Source organism: Chrysochloris asiatica, unplaced genomic scaffold (genome assembly GCF_000296735.1).
Source record: "Chrysochloris asiatica unplaced genomic scaffold, ChrAsi1.0 scaffold00017, whole genome shotgun sequence".
NCBI lineage: Eukaryota > Metazoa > Chordata > Mammalia > Afrosoricida > Chrysochloridae > Chrysochloris > Chrysochloris asiatica.
Window position 1 is genome coordinate 29,970,441 of NW_006408535.1, and position 6,000 is coordinate 29,976,440.

Below are 6,000 nucleotides of genomic sequence, written 5' to 3' on the forward strand. Positions count from 1 at the left end.
ACTTCAATCTTTTCTCGATTCATCATTATGTTATTGGCCCAGTTGTGAGGATTTTTGTTTTCTTTATATACTGAAGGCTGTGGTCTTTGATCTTCATTAGTATTTCAAATCCTCTTAGCTTCCACCAAGCAAGATTATATCATCTGCATATCACAGGTTGTTAATGAGTCTTTCTCTAATCCTAATGCCAGGTTCTTCTTCATATATGCTGAGCAAATAATCAAAGAAGCTGGATTATACGAAGAAGAACATGCATATGAGGTGACTGAAAATACTATGACCTGAATCAGACACACCTTAGTCCTCAAAGTGACATTCTTGCTTTCTAACACTTTAAAGAGTATTGGGGTTTTTTGCAGTAGATTTGTCCAAATGTAGTACATCATTTGATTTCTTGACTGCTGCTTCCATGAGAATTGATTGTGGATCCAAATGAAATGTGATTGTTGATCCAAATAAAATGAAATCCTTAACCACTTCAATCTTTTCTCCATTTGTCATGATGTTGCTTATTGGTACAGTTGTGAGGGTCTTTGATTTCTTTATCTTAAGGTGTAATCCATATTGAAGGCCATAGACTTTGATCTTCATCAGTAAGTGCTTCAAGTACTTCTCATTATCAGCTAGCAAGGTTGTGTCATCTACATATTACAGATTGTTCATGAGTTTTCCTCTAATTCTGATATTGCACTATTCGTATAGTTTAGCTTCTCAGATTTTTTGGTCAGCATACAAATTGGATAAGTATGGTGAAAGGATACACCCCTGCTACACACTTACCCTGATTTTATACCACATAGTAGCAACTGTTTTGTTCAAATGACAATTTCTTAGTCTATGTACACATGAGCACAATTAAGTGTTTTTGGAATTTCCATTCTTTGACTTGTTATCCATAATCTGTTATGATCCTCACAGTCTAATGCTTTTGAATTGTCAATAAAACACAAGCAAACATCTTTCTAGTATTTTCTGCATTCAACCAAGATCTGTCTGACATCAGCAGTGATATCCCTTATTACATATCTTTTTCTGAGGTAGTAGAGTTAGGGAACTTAAATGTATGGAAAATGCCTTTCATAATAAAGTTAATAGATAATTTTACAGTGTTTCCAAGATGAAATGCCTTAGGATTGGGCTGGATGATCAGGAATTATACAGAATGAAGAGGGCTCAGTGCTTACTCTAGGCTGGGTTCTAGGGAGAAAATGTATTTTTCACCCTTCATATAAAGTCCCACTGGTAGCATAGTGGTTACGAATTGGGCTGTGAACCGCAAGTTCAGCAGTTAGAAACTACCAGCTGTTCCATGGGAGAAAGATGAGGCTTTCTGCTCCCATAAAGATTTACTTTTTGGAAATTAGAAACCCTGTACAGGGTCGCTATGAGTCAGAACCAACTCCACGGCACTTAACAATAACAACTAACTACAAGGTTGGAAGTTCAAACCCACCAGCTGCTCCTCGGAAACCCTATCAGGTAGAACTGACTCCACATCACTTAACAGCAACAACAACAATGTACAAGTATGAAAACAAAAATACATCCTGCTAGTTCCATTGCGAGGTCCTAGTGTGGTGCTACAGGATAAGTAACTGCGGAGGAGAATATTGAAAATGCCATGCGCTGCCAAAAGAACCAATACATCCATTTTGGAAGAAGTGCAGCCAGAGTGCTCCTTGGAGGCCAACATGGTCAAACTTCATCTCTCATACCTCATACATATTGTCAGGAGGGACCAATCGTTAGAGAAGGATATCATGTTTGGTAAGGTGGAGGGTCAGAGAAAAAGAGGAAGACCCCCAATGAGATGGATTAGCCAAGTGGCAACATCGATGGACTCAAGCATGGCAACAGTAGTGAGGTTGGCCCAGGATCGGGCAGTGTTTCGCTCTGCTGTGCATAAGGTCACTATGGGTCAGTACCAACTCAAGGGCACCTAACAACAATAATTAACTGCAAGGTTAGTGGTTCAAACCCACCAGCTGCTCCTTGGAAACCCATATATAGGGTGGCTATGAGTTAGAACCTACTTGATGACACTTAGCAACAACAATTCTTTCATGTGTCTTGATTTTATGTGTAATTAAAAGTATGGTGGTGGTGGTGGTTGTGTGCCGTGGAGTCAATTCCGACCCATAGTAACCCTGTATAGGGTTTATGAGGCTGTAAATCTTTATGGGAGCAGAAAGCCTCATCTTTCTCCCTCAGAAAGGTTGGTAGTTTCGAACTGCTGTCCCTAAGGTTAGCAGCCCGACTTGTAACCAATACGTTACCAGAACTCCTTGATTAAAAGTATATTTATGGTTTTTATAGATGGAAATTAATTTTGACTTTTTTCTGTGCCTGTGAAGTCATCACGAAATATAGATAGCTCAGACCTGGTAGGGATAGACCATTCTTTGGTTTCAGGAGTGACATTGCCCTTTCAGTAAACTATGAACAAGATGTGATCCTTAGACTCTATGTTGATACTGAGTGGAAGAGCTCTAAACCTGCTTTGTCTGATCTCAGTGCCACTAGCCACTTGTGTGGCTGTTCAGATTTAAATTACTAAAATTTGAGCAAAGCATTCCCCAGTCTCCCTAGCCAACCTCCAAGTGCTAAATAGCCACATGTGGCTAATAGTAACTGTTGTATGGGATGGTGCAGAGACGTTCTCATTTTGTAGAAAGTTCTACTGGACAGACAGTGCACTCAAACACTTTGAAGTTTATGCCCTTAGAAGGACAATGTGGTAGATTCTTTCTTGATGCAGGGAGGGGACAATACAGCACTGTGGGGATCTCTTTATGACACTGTCAAAGAGCTAAGAGGAAAGGAAATCCGATAAAGGAGCTTGCAAAGTTGTTGCCCTTCTTCAAGAAATGGACATTAAGATGAAGGGAGGTGGGTTCACCAAAGATACTTACAAATGTATTTAAATGGGAAACTTAATATTTCAGAAATTTGACTTTGTGCTGTTTACAGTTTGATCCCTCTTAAAAATTTCTTTTGGGTGCTGTAGGATAAGCACTGGACTGCTAGCCACAAGGTTGACAGTTCCAAACCATCACCCACCCTTGGGAAAAATGTTGAGGGTGGCTATGAGTCTTAATTGACTCAACAGCACTTAACAACAACAATTAGACACAAATAAGGGATTTGGGTCACACTGGGACCTGAATTTACAAGGTTGATCTGCTTCATGAATATCAACAGAGAAAAGCAAAAAGGGGAATCTTAAACAGAAAATGAAAACAAAGGAAAAGAGTTGGAAAAGAGACTCTTCATTCCCATGCAGAGATTTTCTTTAGAAGAGTCCTATTCAAAATTTGGGGGATTTTGTGTTTCTTTTGCTAAAAATGTTATTTCTTAGTGTAGAGATGTACAATTGTGACCATTGCCCTTAAGGGACCCCCTTGCTCCTCCATTGTTTCTGTTTTTTGATTTGCCTTTTGAGAGTCACCTGAATTGCAGTCCCTCTATGGCCCGTTTTTGTATGCCCAACACACTGGGACTCTGTGGTTTGGTCAACTTTTAATTATTCAGAGAAATAGGGGAAGCAGATATAATTAATTACCAGAATTAATGATAAGAGCAAACAGTTATTGAACATGTGTCAAGCATTTTGCTAAGTGTTTAATATCATTGTTTTTAATCCTAACATCCAAATAATCCAGGTACTTTATTTCCATTTTAGAAAAGTTTCCAACTCATAGCCACCTTCTTTCCAAAGAATGGGCTGGTGGGTTTGAACTGCTGACCTTGCAGTTAGCAGTCTAAGTGCTTATCCTATAGCGCCACACCAGGATTCCTTTGCAGTTTTTAGTAGTCCAGAAAAGATTCAATTCATTATAATAGTGCGCCTTTGCAAGTTTCAGAAAAGGATGCATTCAATAAGTGGATTTGATGTTTTTCCTCTCTTCTGCTTCTCCCCTGCAGGAGTTCCTGTGGAGATGCTAATGATGATAGTTGACACGGATCAAAGGCAGACAACACAAAAGGGAGAATCTGCTAGAAAGAGACAGGCTGATAGAACAGAGACCCCCTAAGGAATCCACATCTAAATACTGGAAAAAAAACTAAACCATTAGACCAGCCTATAAAGTTTGACGTGTACTAGCATGAAGCTACCCTAATACTTACTGATGAGGCCAATGAGAAAGGTTCAACTAGTCAGAGAAACTGATGCTTCCTGCCATATCATATAGAAATAGGAACCAGCCTGGTTATCTGCTTTTTTTCCTTAGCAACTTGAAAGGGTTTAGGCTGAAAACTTTCAGTTAAGCGCAGATTACATCCACTCCTCATTTATTGATATGGTTGGGTTCCAAAGACCAGGTCACTATGTAATCAGTGTTATGTAAGAGGGAGGTGAGAGGCTATGTCCTGTCTTCAGTACTGGTCTTGAAGTAGCCCGAAAAGGGGGTCTTGAAGTCAGGATTGAACATGAGCACTTAAAGTCTTGAATGTTGAGGGCTGTGCCCCTCGTGAAGGACATGCTGAGGGCACATAGCTGAGCAGCCACATCCCTGGGGCATGCCATTAAAAATAAGACAATCCATAAAAAGTCCATCGTTTGCTCCCTTAGGTGGTTGTTGTTGTTGTTATGTGCCGTGGAATCGGTTCCGACTCTTAGTGACCCTGTACAGGGTTTCCGAGGCTATAAATCTTTATGGGAGCAGAAAACCTCTTCTTTCTCCTGTGGAATGGCTGGTAGTTCAGAACTGCTGACCTTAAGATTCATAGTCTGATTTGTAATCACTACGTAAGAAAGTAATCAGAAAAATTCTGTGTTTTACTTCCTTGTAAGATATTTTACAGGTCAAACTGGTTTACTTTGTGTCCTGCTGCTGCTGCTGTAGGCCAGTGAGGCAGATCTAACTCATAATGAGACTATGTAGGGTTGGTTTCTGAGGCTGTGTGAAGCTGAAGAATAATTCACTGGGCTGCAAGGTTAGATTGAACCACAAGGTCGTCGGTTCAAACCTACCAGCCTTTCCTCAGAAGAACTAGACAGGGTCGCTATGAATTGGAACTGACTCGACGGCATTTAACACCAACAAATCTTTATGGGAGTAGAAAGCCTCATCTCTCTTCCGAACTCAGTGCCCTAGGCATAACTTTAAAAGATGGCCTTCTGCTGGGGCAGAGGAGAACAGCAGGCCCTGGGAGAGGTTTCAATAGGAGTCCATGCTCTATATCCCAGAACAAGTTTTGTCTACCAAATGCCTTTGTCATGGGATCCATCCTGGAGAAATACTGTGCATGCACCCAATTAACATGTTGTTGTTAAGTGCCATTAAGTCAGAGTGGCTGGTGAGCTTGAACCACCGATCTTGCAGTTCAAACTGATACTGCAGTTCAGTGCATTTACCCTCAGTGCCACACCCGGGTTCTTTATACAAGCATAAGGGATTTTTATACATTCACATATGTGTTATGAGTAAATATTTTATATTGTCAGTTTTATTTTCTGTCAGACTTTTTTCACAAGTAAACTGTGCCCACAGACATCTTTTCAGGGAACATTCTCCTCCTTCCCTTCTTGGAGCATTGGTATCATTTGTTTAACCATAAACTAAAACTTTGTCAAGTATCAGTTGAAAACATTCTTTCTGAGAACAATTAAAATTTCTTTTATCATAGTCTCATGTACTTTGGATGTTATCAGGTAGGGCCAGTCCTTGGAACAGGACACCAAGCTTAGCGAAATAGAGGGTCAGTGAAAATGAGGAAGACCTTCAGTGAGATGGACTGACACAGTGGCTGCAATAGAGGCTCAAATTTATCAATTGTGAGGATGGTGCAGGACTGGACAGGGTTTCGTTCTGTTGTACACAGGATCCCTATGAGTCAGAACCGACTTGATGGCATCTACTAACTTCTAAGAAATCTGTACCTAGACCAAGAAGCAGTTGTTCGAACAGAACATGGGAACACTGAATGTTTTAAAACTGGGAAAGGTGTGAGACAGGGTTGTGTTCTTTCACCATAATTATTCAACCTGTATGCTGA